We start from the raw sequence: 26,135 nt of genomic DNA on the forward strand, positions 1-26,135 counted from the left end.
AAAAGGTTGGGACTTACACTCTATTAGAGGCCCAGTATTTATAGTACTGGTTAACTGTTATGAAAACAGTTGTTTGAAAAGAATTAATTGAATATAAGAAAGAAAAAATAGGTTAGGACTTACACTCTATTAGAGGCCCAATATTTGTAATACTGGTTAGCTGTTATGAAAACTGTTGTTTGAAAAGAATTAATTGAATATAAGAAAAAAGGGTTTGAGACTTACACTCTATTAGAGGCCCAGTATTTATAGTACTAGTTAACTGTTATGAAAACATTTGTTTGAAAAGAATTAATTGAATATAAGAAAGAAAAAAAAGGTTCGGACTTACACTCTATTAGAGGTCCAGTATTTATGATTTACTGTTTATGAAAAACAGTAGAAGAGATTTGAAATGATACAAGGTTTTTTTGTCTAAAAACCTTGATCGTCTGTTTAATCGAAGTTTGAAAACAGTTTGAAAATTGACAAAAGTCAACTTAATTAGGGTAATGAAAAAGTCTATACCCAATTAAGACCTAAATGATTAGGGTTTCATCACTAAAATATTTATAAGAGATTAGGTTTTGAAAATTCAATGAAAACATGTATTAAAAGTATTTTAAAATACTTAAAAATCCACCATTTTAAACCTAATAAAAATATATCAAACAAATAATATTTTTGTGATTTTTTTGATTATTCATGAAATAGGTACATTAAATGACAAGTGTATGAAAAATCAATCAAAAATGATTTAATGTGAAGGGTGAATTAATTGGTTGAAGTTGTGAAGAAAATTAAAGAAAATAGTGATAAAAAATAGGCTTTGGTCTCACCAAGGTTTGAACACATGCCCTTGAAGCCATCCCTCAAAACACTCACCAACCAGCCAACACGCGTTTGGTGTCAAAGTAGTGACCCCAAGGCAATATGTATGTTGTCAAGTGTATAGAGTAAAGAAAAAAATAAAATCAAAAGGTCTGGGGCGAGGGGGATTCGAACCCCAGACCTTGGGCACGCGCAACACACAAACTCACTTTACCAACTGGCCTATAACAATGTATTCGGTATATGAATACCTTGTAATAAATAAATTTTAAACTTAACCATGAATGTTTGAAAATGGCGCGCCAAACACCATTTTCGTCTTCAACCTTTAGCTTCCACAGATTTGAAATTCCAACTCTCTCATTTCTCAACCAAATCAGATGATGTAAGCATTAAACTTGCTCTAATTTCTCTCACGATTTCAAATATATAACTATCACAAATTATTATTGACTATAGCTACTGAATTATCTAAAATATGTGAAGAACCCTAAAATTTGAAAATTAAATTAAATGATTATGCTGGAAGATAAATGGATGATGATAGAGGGTTTTTAATCCTATGATGATGGTGAATGAAATGGTATTGAGTTTTAACACAAAGAGTACACGAATTAAAGAGGTAGAGTTGATAAACTTACCTCTGAAACTGAAGGTCGTGGTGATGGTGGAGAGCTTCTGGATTTGAATTGATGATAGCAAAAGCTTCCTGGGACCTTGTTGATGCTATCTGGGCACGTAGATTGTTTTGAAAGCATCTGAATTGATCTACTCGACCCCTCTTGCTTGAGATTCAAGTAGAAATAGAAGATGGTGATTCTGCACTTACAGATAAGCTGCGACCATCTGGATAGCTTCACTACACCCTAAGGAATGTGTATGAATTCTTAGATTTGTTTGACACCCTCTGAATTGATCTACAGACCTCCAATTGAATTTGCTCCAAAATGAAAGTGAAGATGGTGTTCTTGCACTTTCATAAGTGTTCCAGGTGTTTGGATCACTTCTAATAAACCTCCTTGAGATGTTAGAAGGCTTACTTTCAAAAGAAAAGCTCTGGTTTGAAGAATTCGATTCTTCTTGCCAAAGAACGTTTGAAAACCATAAGCATGAGGGAGAGAATGAGAAAGCAAGAATTGGAGTTTCTTTGGTGTGTTTAATACTGAGGAAGACACTTATATTTATAGGAAAAGAGCTCAGTACAAATTGGAGGAGTGAGCTTGCTTAATGAAGTCACTTTGGTTTCTTGGCCATGAAGAAATTCAAGGAATCTCAAAAATGTAATCATTGCAAATTCGAGCTAGCTCCCCATCCATTGATCTCTTCTGATCTTAGCGGACAATTCTGATGCAGAGAAGAGTCCTAATTGGCTGGGAAGAGATGCCTTTGATGATTCACCACTTGGCCATAAATTCCCGAAATGTAATCATTACATAATCACTTGTTCTTGTTTTGGGAATATTCTCTATTCCTTATGCCATGGTGAAAATGAATGTATGGTATCTCTACTTATATGTTATGGGTCATGTAGCATCAATTAGTAGAGTCATTTGCACAAATTTGCAAAGTTTCAAAATTGTACATGACCTATAATTTTACTTCATGAGCCCAACTTTGAACCATCATAACTCTTAGCTTAAAATGAATTTGGAGAAGGTTGAGCACCATTTTAAAAGTCCTTAACATATACTTCAATTCATTAGTTTGGAGTTTCTTCAAAATCATTTGGGAAAATTTTGTAAAATGGGCCTAAAGTTTGAAGAAAACTAGGTTAAAAACACTTAGAATTTGTTCTAAGTTTTTATGACCTGTAACTTCTAAAGCTCATATCTCTTAAATGATTGATCTCTTGAAAAAAGTTCATATGTGAGAAGTTGTTTTATTTTGTGAGATCTACAACTTTCATGTTGGAAGTTTTTTGAGTTGTGTGGGTGAAATTTTGAGATCCATGAACTAGGTCAAAATGCACTAGTTTGACTTTTTGTTGAATTTTTTATCTTTGATGAATTTTCTTGATTTTCTTTGGTCGACTTCAATAATCACATATTGATGGTATTGATCCTTAAAATTCATGGTTTGACCCAAAACCCTAAAAGTCAAAAGTGATCTTGTACAGTTGACTTTTTCCAAATGAAGTGGAATTTTGGACTTTGGTGATGAATCAAGTTCTCCTCCTCAAATGAGTGATATAAATGGATTATATTGAGGTAATAGAATTTCTTGAGCCATGTTTTAAGTTGTCGATCCATGTCTTGATTAAAAGTCAACTGTCTAGGTGAATTAGGTCTAAAACCCTAATTGTAGACCAGATGAAATTGATGACTGTAGATCTTGAATTGAGGTACAATGCATAGTGGATATTGCCATAGGGATAATTTGGAAGTAATTGAACCCTTTGTGTGATGTCCTGGAGCTTTTTAGGGTTTCCCAAATGTGGTCCCTGATGTTAGTCCTTGATGGGATCAAAACCCTAGTTTGGTGTCCTGAGCAAATCTGAGCCCTGATGACTGGTGTCTAATCAACATAGGTGGATAAATGAATCATTTAAGTCCCATGATTGTATTCGAGGTCATTTTCTTATTGATTGATCCTTTGCCTGAGCTTCTTTATTCTTGCACACCCTCGATTGAGTATTAGACAAACAAATGACTGCTCTGGGTACTTGTCTTGAGTTGATGAAATGTCTGGAGATGTAACATCTCAGGGGGGTCAAAATTAGGGTATGACATATGCCCCTATTTAAGTTTCTTTCATCCGGAGGGAGAGAGATTGACATCTCGATCTTTCCTACATGAAAGAGACTTAAATATCAAAGAATGCCCGAATTTTGGGCGTCCTTGAGATGTCACACCGATAATAAAATCCTTGTGCATGACATGACCCCGTTGTCGCACTCGGCGGGGGATAGGGAGACAAACTCCCGTAGAAATATGTTATGCGGATTCTGGTGAATGGGCGGCAATGTAGGATGTGCGATCCATCTACTTTAACCAAGTGTTTAATACTTAGAAAAAGGTAAACAACCTCCCCTCGTTTCGGATGTCTAAATCGCGAAACTGGTCTCAGTTGTGATTTTGGACGATATCTCAGATAAAGAAAAAGTCTCCAAGAGTTCGTTTCCTCATCAAACTTCTCACCAGTACTTGTTGGGGAGATTCCAATTGACGGTAAAAAAGAAACTTCATCATACTTTCCTTCAACTAGACGTCTTCGAAGGAATACCATATGATCATGCATCATGATTTTGGAGGATATCTCAGATAAAGAGAAAATCTCCAAGGGTTCGTTTCCTCATCAAACTTCTCACCATTACTTGTTGGGGAGATACCATTTGACGGTAAATAAGAAACTTCATCATACTTTCCTTCAACTCGACGTCTTCGAAGGAATACCATATGATCATGCATCATGATTTTGGTTGATATCTCAGATAAAGAGAAAATCTCCAAGGGTTCGTTTCCTCATCAAACTTCTCACCAGTACTTGTTGGTGAGATACCATTTGACGGTAAATAAGAAACTTCATCATACTTTCCTTCAACTCGACGTCTTCGAAGGAATACCATATGATTATGCATCCTTTTGAGGAACTAATGACTCCGTCTAAAAGTGGACGAACTGTTTTCGGGAAGAAAACCACCATTCATCGACTTATGCTGAGGAAATCTTAGAGGCGAGCAAACTGTCTTCCGGAGGAATACTACCATTTGTTGGCTCCACGAGGAAATCCAAAAGTGGACAAACTATCTTCCGGAGGAAGACTACCATCTGTCTACTTATGCTGGTGTTGATAAACTGTTTTCCAGAAGGAAAACTGTCATTTTTCAATTCTTGTGGTGATGAACACCATGGAAGTGGAAAAACTGTTTCTTGAAAAGAAACTACCATTCGTCGACTCTTCGGGGTTTAAACAATAGACAAACTGTCTTTCTGAAGAAGGACTGCCATTTGCCAACTCTGCTGAGGAATCCAAACTATCTTCCTGGAGAAGGACACCATTCATCAACTCAGTCGGGTAGTCTTTAAGTGAAACGAACTATCTTCCCAAATAAGACTGCCATTCGTTGCCTTGTCGGGGAATCCTTGGTGGTGCATAAACTATCCTCTGGAGGAAGACTTCCATTCGTCGACTCTGTAGGGAAATCCAAAAGTGAACAAACTATCTCTTGAAAAATTTTGGCATTTGTCGATCTGCAGGAGAATCTTAGCTCGGGAATCCCAAAAGTGAACAAGCTATAAAACATTGCCATTTGTTGACTTCGCTCGGGAGTAACAACGGAAGTGAACAAACTATCTCTTTGAGGGAGATTACCATTTGCTGACTTGTCGGGGATTTCCAAAAGTAAACAAACCATCTTCCCGAGGAAGACTACCATTTGTTAACCTCCTTGGGGAAATTCCGATGTATGAACTGTTTTCATGAGGAAGACTGCCCTCTCATGACTCGCAGGGGGAATTCTAGTTGAGATCCAAGTGACTCGGGCAATAATAGGATCAAAGCTTTAACTAGACAATGCTGATTATGTAGCCATACGATATGATGCATGAAGCATGTATGAATGTTATGATGATTATAAAATGTAAAGTGAATGTGAGTATAATTGTCGCGGATGTGAAATCCTGAAATATCGACTTGAATTTTTGTTGATTAAAAGATGTCTTCTTCTTGGAAGGTGTAGTTTGCACTGCATTGGGGATACCCGGTTAACGGTTGTCCGCTGTTTGACGTGAGTGATACTATTTGAAGTGAAGATCCTTCATTGGGAGATATTCGCAAAGCGACCTCATGGGGAAATTTGTTCCCAGAGTCTCGACCGTTCTCGGAGCAACTGTTTGCATTCTTCCTATTGCTCGCAAACTTTAGAAATAAATTTCACATTTACTTTGCAAGTAAATTCATTTTATTTTTGAAAACGTTTGTTTCGAGAAATTGACGATCAGACTTAAACAATGTAATTTTAAGAAACTGAATAAGACTCGATTGCAAAGAAAAGGCACAAGGCTCAAATTGTTATTTATGAAATGGTAATCAGCCAAAGGCTTGATTCCATGAAGTATTTACAAAGTTGGAAATTGGTAATTTTTTTGGGAAAAGGACTACGTTGAAACGTGACGATCGTTATCTTTCCCTTCCACTCTGAGTTGCGCTGTATAAGTGCTTCGTAGAAGATGACCTACTGATGATGAATACCCCGCTATGGATTTTTTTCAATGATCAAGTTTGTCCTGAACACAGTTACTTGCCATATATCCCTAACTTTTGCGTATATTACCCCTTTCGGGTTTTAAATCTACCAGGATTAATTATATATATATATATATATTTTATGTCTCTAACTTTTTCCTGAATCTCCCTTTCGGGTTTTCGATTCACCGAGACGCTCTTTTTTTCTTAAGTCGCTCTTTACGAGTTTTCAACTTAGCGAGCTGTTCTTTTATTTATTTAGGCGAAGTAATTCTTGACTGCGTTAACGTTTACAGGACGGGTGAATTCTTCTCCATCCATAATCCTGAGTATTAAGGCTCCTCCCGAGAAATCTCTATTGACCATGTATGTGCCGTCATAATTGGGAGTCCATTTGCCCCTGAAATCTATGAGAAAAGATTGAATCTTCTTGAGCACAAGGTCGCCTTCTTTGATTGTGCGAGGTCTAACCCTTTTGTCGAAAGCTTTCTTCATTCTTTGTTAATATAGTTGTCCGTGGCATAAAGCTGTCATGCGCTTTTCTTCGATTGAGTTCAACTCATCGAATCTTCTTTGACACCAGTCAGCTTCTGTTAATTTTGCCTCCATCAATACTCTCATTGATGGGATCTCGACCTCTATGGGTAGGACTACCTCCATGCCATATACAAGGGAGAAAGGAGTTTCTCCAGTCGAAGTGCGTACAAATGTAAGGTAACCATCAAGAGCAGACGGGAGCATTTCATGCCAATCTTTGTAAGTGATGACCATTTTCTGAATGATTTTCTTGATGTTTTTGTTAGCTGCTTCTACAGATCCATTCATCATTTTGTTGTTCAATCTTGAATTCTTCACAAATTTCCTTCATCATTTTGTTGTTCAAATTTGACCCGTTTTCATTGATTATCTTGCTAGGAATGTCGTAGCGACAGATGATGTGATTCTTGATGAATCTGACGACCACTTGTCTAGTGACGTTTACATATGAAGCTGCTTAGACCCACTTGGTGAAATAGCCTATGGCCACCAAGATGAAGTGATGTCCGTTGGACGCTTTTGGCTCGATCATTCCAATCATATCGATTCCCCACATGGAGAAAGGCCAAGGGGAAGAGAGTATGTTGAGAAGAGATGGTGGCACGTGAATTCTATCGGCGTAGATTTGACATTTGTGACACCTCTTTGCATACTGGTAGCAATCTAACTCCATCGTCAGCCAATAGTATCCTGCTCTCAGTATTTTCCTTGTCATGGTGTGTCCGTTGGTGTGAGTACCAAAGGGACCTTCATGTATTTCTCTCATGAGTGTTTCTGCTTCGTTTCTGTCAACACATCTGAGCAGAACCATGTCGAAACTTCTCTTGTACAGAGCATGTTCATTCAGGAAGAATCTGCCAGCTAACTTTCTCAAAGTTTTTCTATCTTTCTTTTATGTCCCGAGAGGGTACTCTTGCCCTTTGAAGAACGTTTTTGATATCGTGATACCACGGTTTTTCGTCGATGATTGCTTCTGCTGTGAAAACATGAGCAGGCCTTTATAGGCGCATAACATCGATTCGAGGAATGTCATTCTAATGATTTATCCTAATCATGGAAGAGAGTGTGGCTAATGCATCAGCCAAGTTGTTTTCTTCATGAGGAATGTGATGAAAATCTACCCTTTCAAAGAATGGTAACAATCTTCTCGCGCAGTCTTTGTAAGGGATTAACCCTAGTTGGCGTGTTTCCCATTCTCCTTTGATTTGATTAATGACCAAAGTAGAATCTCTGTATACATCCAAGTGTTTGATTCTTAGATCCGGGCTTCTTCGAGACCCATGATGCAAGCTTCATATTCGGCCTCATTTTTTGTGCATTTGAAAGTTAATCTGGCGGTAAATGGAATATGGGTACCTCGAGGGGTAACAATGATTGCCCCAATTCCTCGTCCATAAGCATTGACAGCCCCGTTAAAGATTAAGCCCCACTGGGATCCTATCTCTGGTCCTTCGTATGGTAGTGGCTCGTCAGAGTCTTTCATCTTGAGGTACATGACGTCCTCGTCCGCAAAGTCAAATCCAATTGATTCATGATTATTGAGTGGATGGTGAGCCAAGTGCTCAGCTAGGATGCTTCCTTTCACGGCTTTTTGAGCGTGATACTCAATGTCATATTCTAATAACAACATTTGCCAACGGGCAATTCTCCTGGTCAGGGCAGGCTTTTCGAAGATGCACTTGATTGGATCCATCTTGGAGATCAAACAAGTAGTATGTCGAATCATGTATTGGCGGAGACGCTTGGCAGCCCAGGCCAAAGCACAACAGCTTTTCTCGAGCATGGAGTAGCGGGATTCATAGTTGGTGACTTTTTTGCTCATGTAGTAGGTGGCATGCTGTTTTATTTTTGTCTCGTCTTGCTGTCCAATGACACAACCCATGGAGTCTTCTAAGACGGTTAAGTACATTATCAAAGGTCTTCCTTCCATTGGAAGAGACAGGGTGGGTGGCTCAAGCAGATATTCCTTAATACTGTTGAACGCTTTCTGACAATCGTCTGTCTAGACGCAACTTTGATTTTTCCGTAGAAGTTTGAAAATTGGAGCACAAGTTGCAGTCATGAGATATATGAATCTCGAGATGTAATTCAGACGTCCAAGAAATCCTCTAACTTGTTTCTCGGTTCTGGGCGAAGGCATTTCTTGAATTGCCTTGACTTTGTCTGCATCTACTTCAATTCCTCGTTTGCTGACGATGAAACCAAGGAGTTTTCTAGAGTAGACACCAAAGGTACACTTTTTGGGGTTCAGCCGAAGCTGAAACTTCCGTAACCATAGAAATAGTTTTGTCAGATTCTGTATATGATCTTCCTCTTCCTTATGCATCATGTCATGAAAAAGTGTAGTCATGGCTCTTTGATAAGTTGCCCCTGCGTTCTTTTGTCCAAAAGGCATAATGCGGTAGCATAACATTCCCCAAGGGGTGTGAAAGTTGTTTTCTCCATATCTTCAGGTGCCATTTTGATTTGGTTGTATCCCAAAAATCCGTCCATGAATGAGAAAACATTGGATTTTGTTGTACTGTCAACCAACATGTCAATATGTGGTAGAGGAAAGTCATCCTTAGGGCTTGTTTTGTTCAAATCTCTGTAGTCGGCACACATGAGGACTTTTCCGTCTTTCTTAGGAACGGGAACAATGTTAGCTAACCACTGAGGGTATTCTGAAGTGATGAGGAAACCAGCGTTGATTTGCGTTTGAACTTCCTCTTTGATTTTCATGGCCATCTCCGGAGGGCATTCTGGTCTTAATGGCAAGTGATGCTCCACTATACTGGTATCCAACCCTGGCATATCCGGATAAGACCAAGCAAAGACATGTGAGAATTCTTTGAGCAGTTGTATCAAACTCTCTCTGATCTCTGAACTGAGCGAAGCTCCAATCTTAACCTCTTTTTTGTTTTCTTCGGAACCAAGGTTAATGATTTCTAAAGGCTCATTGTACGGCTGAATGGCCTCTTCCCTTTGTTGAAGTAACCGAGAAATTTCCTTTGATATTTCTTCGTCTTCTTCCTCTGCCTCAAATACAGGAAACACAAAGCTTGGAGAAGTCATACGATCGCACGTTTCAACGGGGTGTTTTATGATTCGGTGTATGCAGTTAATGGAATGTTTTGACGTTTTTTTAAGGGTGTTTTTTAGGATTACCAATTTCCGAAAAAATAAAAGGGAAAAACTAATGAAGGAACAAAGTGACATTTTTTATTTATCGGCATCACTTCTTGAAACAAAGACCCTATAAAACAAAGCTCTATTACTTTGGGCAAAGCAAAGAGGGACATTTTCCTAAGAAATAGTAAAATGCAAAGCCCTTTGAAACATATCTTCACCCTGGGCTATGGTGAGAGGACAAAATAACGGTGAAAGTTCCTACTTAGGAGTGCGAATAACAGTCGAAACTTCAACAGTCGTCCAGTAGTGGCGAACCCCATTGTTCACTATGTAATCTAGCACCTTAGGCTTGAGTTGGCCTATGGTGGGTCTTGATTACCAACCACTGTCTTTGTAACACTCAGACGATCTTCTCCTGCTTCAGTAGACTGAGCTGTGTGAGCATACTCATTTCCAAGTGGAGTATGTCGGATTTTCTTTTGAGGAAACTTCCAATTTTCTGAATGGAGAGACTCGTTGTCGGAGACACTTTCGAGATCATCCTCTTCTGTATTTTGATCTTGCTCTTCTCCTAAGATAGCATTGACTAGGTAAGTATACTCTAGATCTGTAGCCTCAGAAGGTGGCTTGGGGATATAATCCTTAACGATGATCAATGTTCCATCCAGTCGGAACAATGTCTTCGAGAGAGATTTTTGAACTTTCAGGAGTGGAGTATTTCACCATGTAGTTGAACTTTCCGCTTGGTTCTCCTAATGTATCCCAAGTTTCTTTGGGGATAGGAGGAACTTCTTCTGATGAACCATGACTTCTGGTGGTGAAGCTTTTAGTAACTTCGTCACTGCTTGGTTGAGTCTTACTTCCAGATCCTTTAGTCGGATAACAGCAAGGTGAAGCAGATTCTGCTAGGGAGATGTATCCTGCTTCGAGAAGGTTGAACATACATTCCACTTCAATACTCTCTTCGGTGTCTTCCATACCGATGGTGTTGACTGTTTGTTGAATAGGTTGAAGAAAACCTCCGCTGCAGAAAGTTTCTTGAATTGGGAGGACTACCTCAATTCCTTGAGTAGCCTTTGATGATGATGGAAAGAACCCAACTCCTGTTCTGTTCATGTTGTTGGTAGGAATCTCAATGTTCCCCCAACCACTGGTAGTGCCATCCTTTACAAATTGGATTGCATCTTTGTAGGAAGAAATAGACGTTGCTTTCTCCTTTCCTTTTTCCTTGTCCAAGGAAAGCATTTGGAATTTAGTTCCAGCGACTTCTTTTGGTTCTATGTCGGAGAATGATGACAGGCTGCTGATGATCAGAGCTCGTTCTCCACATACGGTTACCAATTTTTCATTTCGAATGTGTCGCCCTCGGTTTTTTACCATACCTCTCGTGAGAGATATACAAATTGACTCTTCTTTTTCTTTTGTGTTTTTGAAAATCAGAGAGTCGCCACCGAATTTTATTTTATCCAATTAAGGGAAGGTTTATAAAAGAAACAGAAAAAAGACCTTTAAGAGATTTTGGGTAAAGGGGTAGGTTATACAAAGGGAAGGTGTTAGCACCCTTTGTATCCATGGTTATCCATGGGCTCTTAATTGCTTAGCTCACTTGTTTTGAATCATTTGTATTGCCTTGAAATGCTTGTATGTGGTTTTAAAATACCTTTGTAAATTGACTTTGTAATGATCCTTGTGCGGATGTATACAAAGTGTTTTACCTTTCGAAAGATGTTTTTGAAAAAAGAACGTTAACTTCGTAATGATCCTTTGTTTGGATATATACCAAGTATTGTCTTTTTTGAAAGTTTTATTTTGAAAAACAATGGTATATGAGACATTTGTTTTTTTGATTTGAGCAAGCAATTAGGAGATCTACCCTAAGTTTATAAGGTCTTTTCCTATTTCCTTTAGAAAATTCTCCGTTTACCGGATGTAAACAAAAGTTCGACTTTGCATTTGAAACAGTAGAATTTGATTTTTGAAAAGAGTAACAGAGGAATTACCCTAAGAGGTGCAAGTGTGATTGTGTTTTGATTCAGATATTTTTATCTTTTAAATTAGTGACCTAACGCTTCAGTTTTTATCTTTGACATACACGCAGTTTTATATGTACAGGAATTAAAATGCGGTAATGTAAAATGCGGAAAGTAAATCTACGCTATTACATCGATTGTGCGAGAAATGTAAACTACGCTATTTACATGATTTTGACAACCTATACACTTTATCTAGGAATTTAAATTGCAATAAGATAAAAGAAATATTTTTGGATTTTTTGTATGGTTGATTTTAATTAGAATTAATGCATAATTAATTTAATTAAAATGAGCAAAGGTGGAAATAAAAATTTAAACCTAAAAATTAAGTCTAAAATATGTTCATATTGCTCGTTAATTAATTTTAAAATAAAACTAATTTTTTTGGATTTTTTGAAGTTGTTTTGAAAATTATTAAGTTAAATAACATATAATTATGCAAATAATTATGCAAATAATTAAAACTTAAAGAGAAAATTATCCTAAATATGTACAAAATCAGTCTATAATATATAAACTAAATTTAATAAAAAAAGAACAAATTTTTTTTGATTTTTTGATTGGTTGAAATAATTAAAAAGCAAATATATAAATATATACTAATTAATTAAACAAAATATTTTAATTATCAAGAAAAATAAAATATTTTTATGTCAAAAAATAATAGATTATTTTATAAGCCTAAAAATATTTTTATTATATTTTTTGATTTTTTTAAACTATTTTAATTTAATTTTGCAAAGAAAATAAAATAAAATAGCATATATATATAAATATATTAAATCTGGATCATGTGTGGCTAGCTGAAGAGTCCATAGTATGGACTTGCGTGTGACAAGCGTTGGATGGGCTGATAAGTGGATCTGATGGTTCAGATTTTGAGGAGCATGGCACGTGTATCACCTGCAAAGCACAGAATCAAAGAATTTAAAAAAAAAAAGAAACGCGCGCGCTCTGGCCAGTAGGGATGCGCCACGTCTTCGTCTTCAACCTCCAGCCTCCACCTTTAACAGCGCTTTTGCCAAAAAGCGCTGTAATAGATGAGCTTCATCCCTGCAAAATAGCGAATAGGGGTAAACATGCACAAAAGTTTTTCGCGACCTGTCCATTCTATTTGCCATGATCCACTGAATTCAATCATGCCATTATTTTTGTCTAATTTTGCCTCTAGCTGAAAACCCCAAAATATAGTTCAAGAACCCTAAAATGGTATCTTCATGGATACGTGACCAAACTTCAATTAACTATTCAGAAACGATCAGAACAATAAACCAAACTCAAATATATGATTACATAGTGTTAAATATGCATGTATGATTATATTTTGGCAGGTTTATGTTTGAGCAAACCGTGAGCTTTAGATGCGTGTTTTTTGAGGTTTTGCTTGCTGAAACGATTGGGATAGATTCAGGGATGTTTGAGGAACATGTTTAAGTATTTAGTTTGGGTTGAATTGAGCTTAAAATTAAAATTCAAATTTCAATTTTTTCCAATATTTCAAGTTGTTTACAACAGTGATACAAGCAAGAGTATGGTTCTGATTTCGTGTCTCTTGATTAATGAAGTGTTCTACTTCATTTATAGGCCATAGAAGTACTTAAAAACTAAGCTACCAAGCATTGATGTTTCTTTGAATCTTTGAATTTTATAATATATAAAGCTTTGAATTCAAGCAACCATGGTTTGATTTTCTTCACCCTCTTGCTCTAGGCCTGCTGTACCTTCATGCTGCAGAGCTTTGAATGATTCTTGGTGACTCATGCTTAAGATCAAAGCTACATAACATTATCCTTCACCATTTCTTTTTTCAATTTAATTTTAAATGAAATAAAATTAAACCAAAAAAAGAAATAAAATGTTATGGGCCTTAGGTTGGTAGTGGGAGGCCCTTAGCATTGTTAGAAGCATTTTTGGATCATGGAAACTTGGCCCCTTTTGGAAAAAAAACACTTTTGATCAATGTTGATTTCATGCATTTTCCCAAAAAATAGCCAACTTCAACAAGGCATAAATCCCTCAATTTTTATCATATGAAGGAGTTCTTGTACTTTTTAGAAACCTCAAGATGTCCTCTACAAGCCACTTTGGAAACTTTTTTTCATTTGGAGAAGTTATCTTGATGTTATGGCCTTTGACAAAAAACCACTTTTTGTTGACTTTGAAAATGACCTGTAATGTCTGAGCTCATATTTTTCAAATGGTGAATCCAATGACCATGGGACCAATTTCATTTGAAAGATAATTGAATTTCCTTCAAAACAAGCTTTGGTTGGAATTTTTTGAATGAATGAGGAGAGAGTTATGGCCGGTCAAAGTTCAGTTGACTTTTTAGGAGAAAACCCTAATTTTGAAACATAGGGTTTTGCTGACTTTTGATCTTTCCTTGATGAATTATGATCAACCAATGATCAAATGATGAATCTTTTGACAAAATATGGATGTTGACAAAAAATTTCATTTTTGACTGTCTGTTGACTTTTCGGTCAAACTGGTCGTCTGTTGACTGTTTGAGTTGCTGACTGTGCGTTTGAGCGAATTGAAATTTGAAAATTTGTATGGTGGTACTTTGAGATATATGGAGGGCCATAAAATCCATTTGAGGTCTCAAAAAACTTGTTCTCCTGAAAAAACAAAAAACCCTAGTTAGGGACTGTTTGTGTAGGAGACAGTTAAGCGTATTTGATTTTTGTGCAGTGCTGAGTCTCTGCTAATCATGTGATATTCAGAAAACTTCTAGAACAAAAATCTTGGAATTTTGAAATGCAAAAGATTGATTTGATTGATGGTACAAAACACGGAGAATTGCACTGTCATCGGGTTTGACTGTCAACTGACTGTTCAGGCATTAACGTAGCAGTTAAAGTGAAAATTCAACAGTCAAAGTTAATTTTTTCTTTTTGTTTTTTTTGTTGTGTTAATGGTGAAAATTTATTTTCATGAGTTGTTAGAAAAACACAGACATAATAAACAAATAAAATATACTGTACACGAACGAAATTACCGATAATAACCCTGAAAAATATTTAATGCACAGAAAAATAAATATTTAACTGGCAGAAAACACACAAAATATTATCTGGGTAATTAAACTACGGTACGACAAATAGTACGACATTTAATACTGACATTACAAATATTACATAATATAATGAACAGTACGACGAATAAACGGTACATTATTTGAAAACAAAAGATACGACAAACTTTTAAAAACGACGATTAATAACCCATGCTATAAATAATAACATATAGATGATTGGGAGTGTAAACAACCCAGGTCCGCATTTTTCAGGACTATGCATACAGAAAAAGGACATGATTACTACCACGACGGTGATGACCATAAGAAAACACGTATCCATCCGCTTCGCCATATTTGCCGGGGAAGAAGAGAGAATGAATATGAAGTAGAAATTTGAGAGATGAGTTGAAATTTGATGTGAGAATTTATGAAAAAAAATGAGAGGTATTTATAGAGTGAAAAGAAGGATAGAGACGTTGGGGAATGAAGTGATTCCGTACAAAAAAGGAAAATTTAAGTGGTAGTAGGATTTGAAAGAAAGTGTATGGTAGGGTTTAAAAAGAGAGATATATAGAATAAAGTTAAGATTTGATTTTGAAAGAAAGAGATTTGAAAAGAAAGGAAAAGATTTTGAAAATAATAGAATATAGTACAAAAATTAGTGGGAAACAAAAATTAATAATAATTTACTCGTTACCAGTACAGTCTGAATCCCCGGACTTTGCGCCTGCGAAAAAAAATTTAATTCTGTACCAATTGCATCAGTACTAGTTATCTGCAAATAAATCTCAAATAAGCAGCATGTGTGAAATGATAAACAGTAATTGGCGTTTGTGTAAGAATAAATTCAACAGCGGGCCAAAGTATCGTATAAGAAAAATTCTAAAAACCGAGTATTCATAAAATCAGGATATTTATGGAATAAAATCCAAGATTATATGAAACTCCCAATTTTTAGACAGAAGTCTGTTGCCTTCTTTCTGAAAAAAGATGCGGGCAAATTTTGGGGTATAACAGTTGCCCCTATTCAATCTTCTTAAACCTGAAGAGACTGTTTGGAATCTGAAGGTAGAAGATGATTGAATATTTAGATGCCCTGAAATTTTGCACTTACCTCCACCAGAAGTGATGTTGAAATTTGTCTTTGAATGTTTGTCTTAGAAATGTTGTTGGCAGATCGAAACATTACCTGAGATGGGCTTTCAGATGCCATATGGCAAATGTGTTGATGGTTTGTTCACCAGAATGAATCCATTGATTATATCTTGATGAAGGATTTGAAGACCTCTGCGTTGACCATTTCAGAACCGTCCGAGGTTACCGCTTTAAGTCTGGAGGCTGATCGTTACGGAACTGTCCAAAGTTTTTCCGCTTTAGATTTTGAAAGTTGATCTATGAGGAACCGTCTGAGGTATCAGCTTTAGATCTTTGATGGTAGATCATTTAAGGAACCGTCCAAGGTATCGTCTTAGATCTTGAAGGTAGATCGTTGTGGAACCGTTTGAGGTATCGACTTAGATCTGTAGGTAAATCGTTAGTGGAACCGTCTGAGGTATCGACTTAGATCTGTAGGTAGATTGTTGGTGGAACCGTCTGAGGTATCAGCTTTAAATCTTTGATGGTAGATCTTTAAGGAACGGTCCAAGGTATCGACTTAGATCTATGTAGCTTGTTTTGAGTTGATAGGTGATTTGGAAAGAGAGATCTCTTCAGAATGAATCTTTGGCTTGATTATATCTGAGAGGAATGTTTGTCTGAATAGAATTCAGGGGAACACTGCATGTGATTGAGAACAACTTTTCTGAGGATATTCGTCCGCCTGAAAAAATCAAGTTAGTGACATGCAATGTTATGATGTATGTAATGTATATGTTGAGATTCTCAAACTAAATGAGAAATGTGCATGTTATGTATGCGTTTGTCATGAAACATTATATGCTGTGTATGAATATGCGTATGATGTATGATGTATGGACATGACTTATGAAGTTTTAGAGCGTATCAATCTTCTGGTTGGGAAAATAAATCCCTGCTTGCTATTTGGAAATGAAGTCATTGTGATTGTTGATTATCTTTGCCGTCTTGCTCGAGTATACTCGGCTGGGGACCTTCTTTGCGGACCAGCGTGCTCTGTTGAAGGATCTTTGACTACCGCCTGGGGATGAAAGGTAATTTGAAAGTTCTGATTTTGATGCCCTTTAAAATGGGAATGAGAAAGATGCATAATCCTTCGATGCACTATTTGACCAAGCCTTGGTGTGGAGACCACACCTTCTAGGGATAGCGCTCTTTAAACAGTCCTGCTGGGGAATATGGTTTCTCGAATATCTTTATTGGAGAGAAAATCTCATTGAGGAATTTGCTAAGAAATGCATCTCTGTTGGGGATTTTTCCTTTTGATGCTGGTTTCGGGATGATGTCCAGATGATTGGGAAATTACCTGAATGCTATCCCTGTTTTTCTTATAAACATCAATCATATTCAAATGCATATGTTCATTCAAAATTATCATTGGGACATTTACGTATTCAAAATAGAAAAAGTGAAAATGTTGATTTTTGAGCATGAGCTGCATTGATTTTGAAAAAGAGCCATAATAGGCTGATTAGTACAAGGAGACAAAAATCCTAGTAGTAGGAAATTGTCATAAAACTTTGAAAAGTACTTATAAAGAGAAATAGCTATGTGAAAACAATCCAGTCAAGTTTCAATTTTGCTATTGCCAATTTGTCTTCGAGTACCTCATCCCTCACTTGTTGGAAGAAAGTAATTGGATTGATCGGTGTCTTTGATGTGTTGAACCTTGAAGGTGAGTAGGTAGCTAAACGGAACATAGTTGTACGCTTTATTCCCTAACTTTTGCCTAGGCTGCCTTTTCAGGTTTTCAGCCTACCAGGATAGTATTTATCTAGTCTCTAATTTTTGCCTGGATCGCCTTTTCAGGTATTCAATCCACCGAGACGCTCATTTTTTGCCTAAGTCGCCCTTTCAGGTTTTCAACTTAGCGAGCTTTTCTTTAAGCGAAGTACTTTTTGACTATGTCCGTATTTACAGGGTGTGGGAAATCCTCGCCATCCATGGTGGTAAGCAACATGGCTCCGCCGGAGAATACTTTCTTGATTACAAACGGTCCCTCATAAGTGGGAGTCCACTTGCCCCTGGGGTCACCTTGTGGTAAGATGATGCGTTTGACAACCAAATCACCGGTTTGGTATGCCTGACTTTTGACTTTCTTGTTGAAGGCTTTGATCATACGCTTTTGGTACAACTGACCATGACAAATAGCTGCGAGCCTCTTCTCATCAATCAAGTTTATCTGGTCCAACCGAGTCTGAATCCAATCGGCTTTGTTTAGATCAGCTTCTTTCATAATCCTTAGGGAAGGAATCTGAATTTCAATTGGAAGAACTGCCTCCATACCATAGACTAAGGAAAATGGAGTTGCCCCTGTTGAAGTACGCGCTGATGTGCGATAACCATGAAGAGCAAAAGGTAACATCTCATGCCAGTCTTTGTAGGTTACTGTCATCTTTTGTATGATTTTCTTGATATTCTTGTTGGAAGCTTCCACGGCGCCATTCATCTTTGGTCGATATGGAGAGGAATTATGATGTTTGATCTTGAATTGTGTGGAGAGTTCAGTAATCATTCTGTTGTTTAAATTTGTGCCATTGTCTGTGATGATCCTTTCAGGGATGCCATATCGACAAATGAGATTTTGCTTGATAAAACGGGCCACAACATTCTTGGTGACAGAAGCAAATGAAGCTGCTTCTACCCATTTGGTGAAGTAATCAATAGCGACCAGTATAAAACGATGTCCGTTGGAGGCAGTAAGCTTGATTTCTCCAATCATATCAATACCCCACATTGCAAAAGGCCAAGGAGCCGTCAGGACGTTTAACGGGACTGGAGGTACATGTATTTTGTCGGCATATATCTGGCATTTGTGACAGGTTCTGGAGTGACGATGGCAGTCTGTCTCCATGGTAGACCAGTAATAACCTACTCGTAAGATCGTTTTAGCCATTGTATGTCCACTTGAATGAGTACCAAAAGCACCATCGTGTATGTCTTCCATAATTTGTTCTGCTTCCTTCTTGTTCACACAACGAAGCAAAGTCAAGTCATGATTGCGTTTGTACAGGATTCCATTACTTAGAAAGAATTTGGCAGCAAATCTTCTTAGAAACTTTCTATCGGTAATGGATGCTCCTTCAGGGTACTCCTGAGCTTCGAGATATCTTTTTACTTCATGGAACCATGGTTTTTCTTCCATTCCTTTGGTATCAATCTCATTGCAATAGGCTGGTTCATCCTGTCTGTAAATAGTGATCATTGGTGCCTCATTGTCCCACCTGACTTTGAACATAGATGACATGGTAGCTAAGGCATCGGCTAATTGATTTTCTTCGCGCGGGATATGTTCAAAAGTGATTTCTTCAAAGTAAGGAATCAAGCTCAGTACATATTCTATGTATGGAATTAGATTCGGGTGCTTCGTGTCCCATTCCTCTTTGACTTGATAAATTACGAGGGTCGAGTCTCCGTAGACCTCCAGGAACTTGATTCTTAGATCGATTGCAGCTTTGAGACCCAGAATACATGCTTCATACTCGGCTATATTGTTAGTGCAGTTGAAGCATAATCTGGAAGTGAATGGTGTATAACCTCCTGCAGGGGAAATGATCACAGCTCCAATGCCATTGCCGAGTGCATTAGAAGCTCCATCAAAAACCATAGTCCATCGGGATCCTGGCTCGGGTCCTTCTTCCGGTCCTGGTTGTTCGTAGTCAGTGACTAGCACAATATCTTCATCTGGGAAGTCAAAGTTCAATGCTTGATAATCATCCACTGCTTGATGAGCCAGATGATCAGCTACCACACTCCCTTTGATTGCTTTTTGTGAAGTGTACTGGATGTCATACTCTGTTAAGATCATTTGCCATCTTGCTATTCTTCCAGAGAGAGCACGTTTCTCGAACACATACTTGATAGGATCCATTTTGCAGATCAGGAGAGTGGTATGGTTTAGCATATACTGTCTTAGTCGGCGAGCCGCCCATGCTAAGGCACAGCAAGTTTTCTCGAGCAGTGAGTATCTTGTTTCACAATCGGTAAACTTTTTGCTAAGATAGTAGATTGCATGCTCCTTTCGGCCGGACTCGTCATGTTGCCCCAGTACACACCCCATTGAATCTTCTAACACAGTTAGGTACATTATCAGAGGTCTTCCTTCCACTGGTGGTAACAAGATTGGCGGTTTTTGAAGATATTCTTTGATCTTATCAAAAGCTAATTGGCATTTGTCATTCCATCTTTCCACTTGATCTCTCTTCAACAATTTGAAGATCGGAACACAAGTAGTAGTCATATGGGCAATAAATCTGGCGATGTAGTTTAGACGTCCTAAGAATCCTTTGACTTATTTCTTGGTACGGGGGATGGGCATTTCTTGAATGGCTTTGACTTTGGCAGGATCAACCTCAATAACTTTGCTGCTGACGATGAAACCTAAGAGTTTGTCGGATCTTACTCCAAAGGTACACTTGTTCGGATTCAGTCGCAACCTGTACTTCTTGAGTCTGTCAAACAGCTTGTGCAGATGACCCAGATGTTCTTCTTCGTTGTCGGACTTTGCAATCATATCATCGACATAAACCTCTATTTCTTGATGAATCATATCATGGAACAGAGCTACCATTGCCCGCTGATAGGTTGCTCCTGCATTCTTTAAACCAAAGGGCATTACTTTGTAACAAAAGGTTCCCCAGGGTGTTGTGAAGGTTGTTTTTTCCATGTCTTCGGGTGCCATCTTGATTTGATTGTACCCTAAGAATCCATCCATAAAGGAGAATACCTTGCATTGTGGAGTATTGTCAACCAATACATCGATGTGAGGTAAAGGGAAATCATCTTTGGGGCTTGCCCGATTCAGATCTCTGTAGTCTACACACATTCTGACCATCCCGTCTTTTTTAGGCACAGGCACGATGTTAGCTATCCAAGGAGGATAACTCACAACTTTCAGAAAGCCAGCATTGAATTGCTTCTCGACCTCGTCTTTGATCTTCTTGGACATATCCGGCCTACTTCTTCGTAGCTTCTGCTTAACTGGAGTACTACCTTCTTTGATTGGCAGGCGATGAACCACAATATTCGTGTCAAGGCCAGGCATATCTTCATAGGACCAGGCGAATTTATCAACATAGTCTTGTAACATTTGAATCAGTCTTTGCTTGACACTGTCTTCTAGATCAGCCCCTATCTTGACTTCTTTCTTTTCTTCGTCACTGCCCAAGTTGATAACTTCAATTGGTTCTTCATGCGGCTGTATAGTCTTTTCTTCTTGTACTAACAGCCTTGTAAGTTCCCTTGGTACTTCACAATCTTCCTCACTTTCGTCCTCAGTTTGGTAGATTGGATTTTCAAAGTCATGACTGGCAATAGCAGAATCGTTATCAACAGGATCCAGAGTGAATGTGAATCTGCATTTATTTATGTGGGTGTGTGTAAGAACACATAGCTATTTGAAAATGAATAAAGTAAAGAAAGAAAGAAAAAGGATCACAAAATTTGAATATGCAAACGTCTCATGATTTTATTGAATGAACATGATCATATGATATGACAAACCCTTATAAAAAGGACCAGCGTGCTTCGGGCAAGGCACACGGCCTTCAAGTTCATGGTTCGATAGTACAGGAACCATTTTTATCTTTGAACATATAAACAACGAAAACAGGAAATTGCATTTACTCCTGATCAAAGGAGATCACATCCTCAGCTTCCCAGTTGTTCAATCCATTGTTGTGAGCAGGGAGTATCCAGCTGCTCCAGTTGCAGTTGTCTTCTTCGTCTTCCACAGCATTGATTTCTTTGGTGGGGAAATGAGCTGTTGATCCTTCGGGATAAGCAAGATACTCTGCTGGATACGAGAGCCCAGGCTGAGATACCTCTGTTGGCTAAGCGAGATACCCGATAAGATCGTCCCATCCAGTTGGAATGATGTCTTTGAGGGAGACTTGTGCATTCTGGGGAACAGTGTATTGTGTCAGACAATCATTCTCATTATTTGGTGTTTCCCATGCTTCTTCAGGGCTTGTGAATGTCATATTGTCTTCAAAATGGTTGTCCCATCCAGTTGGGGTGATGTCTTCAATAGCAATCTGCGAGCTCAGGGGAGCAGAATACTTCACCATAAAGTCATACTTGCCACTTGGTTCTCCTAGTGTATCCCAGACTTCTTTTGGACTAGGTGGACCTTGGTATTGCTCAGTGATGGAACTTGTGACACTTTTGCAAGCTTCAAACTGATCACCCCATCCAGTTGGGGTAATGTCTTCCATGGCAATAAAAGAACTCTGAGGTGCAGTATACTTTACTAGAAAATCATACCCGCCGCTTGGTTCTCCCAAAGTATCCCAAACTTCCATGGAAACAGGTGGAACTTCATTTGGATATTGCTGAATAATATGGCTCAAGAACACTCCATCGTCTTCAATAGCATTCACTCCTTGGCTGATGAAATGTGACATTAATCCTCCAGAACGAGGACTTTGATCGTTCTTCTGATTTCCATTAGCATAGCCCAGGCCTAGCTTATCGAACTTGTAAGGTACATCGAGGAGCTGTACCCATACCGTGCAACCACCTTCTTCGATCACAGCTTTGGCATCTTTGAGAGAAGCCATAGTTGGAGTTATTTTTGTAGCAGGAGTGGCAGAAATATGTTTGGCAGTAGAGATATCTGGAGAGACCACCTCAAAAGATTGGCAGGGAGTTTCGATGAATTCGTAATCCAACTCAACATACTTGAAGTTACTAAGGTGGCTAACCACATATTCTTCTTCGCCATAAACTGTGACGACCTTGCCTTTTACTAGATATTTCAACTTCTGATGTAGGGTAGAAGTTACAGCATTTGCCCCATGTATCCAAGGGCGTCCTAGTAAACAGGAATATGCTGGGTGAATTTCCATTACATAAAAGGTAGAATCAAAGATCTGAGAGCTCACTCGGATTGGGAGCTTCACCTTTCCGTACACTGTTCTTGTTGACCCGTCGAAGGCTCTTACCACAACATCGCTTGGTTGTAACACAATTCCTTCAAAGTCAAGCTTTTCCAGTACTGCTTTTGGTAACACGTTCAAAGAGGAACCGTTATCTACCAGCACATGAGACAGAGTGGTGCCATTACATTCAATAGAGATGTGCAGGGCTTTATTGTGATTTTTCCCAGCAGGGGTTAGATCAACATCAGAGAAACCGAGACCATTATTCACTGTTAGATTGGTAACACAATTTTCAAATTGATCGACTGAAATCTCCTGTGGTACATGGGCAGCTTTTAGGAACTTCATCAGGGCCTTGGCATGAGCTTCGGAATACTTTAGCAGAGACAGCATTAAGATCTTTGAAGTAGTGTGCCCCAGTTGTTCGACAATATTGTAATCACTTTTGCAGATGATTTTCAATATTTCCTCCATTTCTTGTTTCGACGGATCTTCAACAGTGACTTCCACCGGTACTTGAACTGGTTCAACTAGCGGCTCTTTGCCTCGAGATTTGATATCTTGATTAGGAACTGGGACCTGGACTGGATTAGTAGCAACATTTGGAGAAATTTCTGGTGAAAATATCCTTCCACTTCTCGTAATCTTACTAGTACCCACAATATTATCAACAGTTGGAGTAGTAAAATTCATGGCCTCTTCAGTAAAGGTATCTTGCTTAACTCCATGGACATAAACATTAGTGTCATAACTCCACGGGACAGCTTTTTCTGAGGAGTATGGAAATGGAGTCGGACTGGTGATGATTACAGATGCCACTTTGGGTGCAGCAGAAATTTTGAAAGGAGTTTTGGTAGGGATTTTCAATGGTATGTTAGAAACCACTGAGACGTCCTCTATTCTCATCCCATTTGAAAAGACTTCGCATAAATCGTCCATAGAAGGGAGCCTTTCAAACATAATGATACGGCGATCCATCCACTTTTGAATTCCTATTTTCAGATTCTCACAACCATTGGGTAGGTGTGCACAATAAAAGCAATCAGGGTCACAACCTGGAAAGTAACCAGCTCGGATTAGCTTTCTTTTGACATCAAAGAGCGGAGTTGACAACTCTCTCACATCGTAGATATAAACAGTGTCTATGATAGCATTAACGGTTTTGTCGTGCTTTGGCATAGGTGCAGTGATGACATTTGGAGTCTCTAGAGGATCGAACTCAATTTCCCCAGCATCTATCATGTCTTGTATTTTATTTTTCAGGGCCCAACAGTGATCTGCGTCATGTCCTGGACAGTTAGAATGGTATGCACATGTGGCATCAGGGCGATAACTCGGAGAGGAAGTGTTGACATTCTTTGGAGGATCTTTCAATGTGATCAGATCTGCTTTTAACAAGTGCTGCAATGCTTGAGAGATTGGCATATTGATTCTGGTGAAATTTCTCCTCGGTGCATCTAATCGACGCGTATATTTTGGCGGTTGATCTTTTTGAGGTGCAGATGCGGAGATCAGAACTGCCCTTACAGATTGGTGGTGCTCATTTTTGCGACCTTTCTGACTATGCATTGTATTGACTTCATTTCTCCCACTAATGGGCCTCTTTGTAACACCAGAGGAGGAGCCTATTTGAATTTTTCCACTTTGAATGCCGCTTTCGACACGCTCTCCAGTTAATATCAGGTCAGTGAAACCTGATAATGAGCTTCCCAGCAAATGACTGTAGAAAGGGCCAGTTAAAGTGCCCATGAACATGTCGACCAGCTCGCGATCAGATAAGGGTGGTTGAACCCTTCCAGCCAGATCTCTCCACTTTTGTGCATACCCTTTGAAACTTTCTTTTGGTGCCATAGACATGCCTCGCAGTTGAGTACGGGTTGGTGCAAGGTCAGCGTTGTATTGATACTGTTTGTAGAAAGCAGCAGCCAAATCTTCCCAGGTATGAACTTTTGTACTTTCCAGTTGGTAGTACCACTCAAGTTGTGTACCCGACAGACTTTCTTGGAAGAAATGAATCCACAATTTGTTATCTGCTGTATGAGGTAGTATCTTCCTTACATAGGATCTCAGATGTAGTTTTGGGCAAGAAACTCCATCATACTTTGCAAAGACAAGAACTTTGAATTTTGGAGGAATAACAATATCTGAGACGAGTCCAAGATCTTTGAAGTTTAAACCAGGTATTTTTTGTATCTCCATTGCTTTCATGCGTTCTTCCAACTGCTGGTATTTGTCATCACCCTGTTCGTCTTCAGAATGATAATCTTCTTCGTTAGAAGAGAGAGAGACGGTTTGGCAGAACCCTGGTTACTGTGATTGTCTCCTTCACCTTCACCGACTATTTCAGGGATTGGTGCCTTTTTGGGCCTTTTGACTGGGATTTTGACCTTCCTTATCAGGTGACTCAAGCCTACAGATCCTTTGGGCTTCTTTTTCTTCTTGATTATCAGGGCTTTCGGTTCTTGTTGCCCCTTTGCTAGCTCCAGGATTGCTATCTGAACTTGGGCGTTCTGTGCTTCGAGATTCTTGACGCTTGTTTCGGAATCCATCTCTTCTAACTGAAATAAACAGCGAGGAGATGAGAAACCCATCATGTGAACCTGTTATGCAATGTTTATGAATGAAATGCATATGCAATGTTTTCAAGGATCTTGGAATTTAGATTTGTTTAAACAAAAAGGAACAAACATTTATTAGTTAAACAATTATTTCTATTTTTTTTCTTTTTAATTTTTTTTTTTGATTTGCCTCTTTCGGGCTTACAAGATAAAATAAAGAAAATGAAGGATCCCTCAGGTCTCCCATGGACGCTTTCTTTTTGCACCCAGGAATGTGTTGATCTGCTGTTCTTCCTGGAGTTGTCTGGTGAGCTCCAACACTTTCCTCTCATAGTCTTGACAGTGTGCTTTGAAGGTGTCTCTTTCTTCTCTTAGTTGAACCCAAGATTTCTGCAGCTCTTCCAGGTCAGTTGGCATGTCCGGATGTAGAATAACTCGAGGTTCGTCCCCTTCGACTTCTAGCTCAATAGTCACAGGTAGAATAGCGGGATATGGCATGATGAACTTCTGAGCATGAGCATGCACCCATTTGAGGTAAGGCTCCATGGGAATAGAGTTCCATTGTCCTAAAGTCTTGCTTTCTACTTTGTAGAAACTGCCCCACGCATGTATAAACCTTCGTCAATATCTTTGGGAATCATCTTCGTAGTCAAACACAATGCCATGGATAATCATGTCATGAGGACCGTTTCTCCGTGCATATCCTAATTGGCGTAAAGCTAAAGAGGGATTGTAGGTGATGCCTCCCTTGATGCCAAGGAGTGGCACATTAGGGTACTCTCCACAATGGTCAATGATAGTAATGTCTCTTTGAAAGAAGTTGTTCCACCGGATATCTGAATGAGACAAAGACATAATCCTGCGA

The sequence above is a fragment of the Vicia villosa genome, unplaced genomic scaffold (genome assembly GCF_029867415.1).
Source record: "Vicia villosa cultivar HV-30 ecotype Madison, WI unplaced genomic scaffold, Vvil1.0 ctg.001973F_1_1, whole genome shotgun sequence".
In the NCBI taxonomy this organism is placed as follows: domain Eukaryota; kingdom Viridiplantae; phylum Streptophyta; class Magnoliopsida; order Fabales; family Fabaceae; genus Vicia; species Vicia villosa.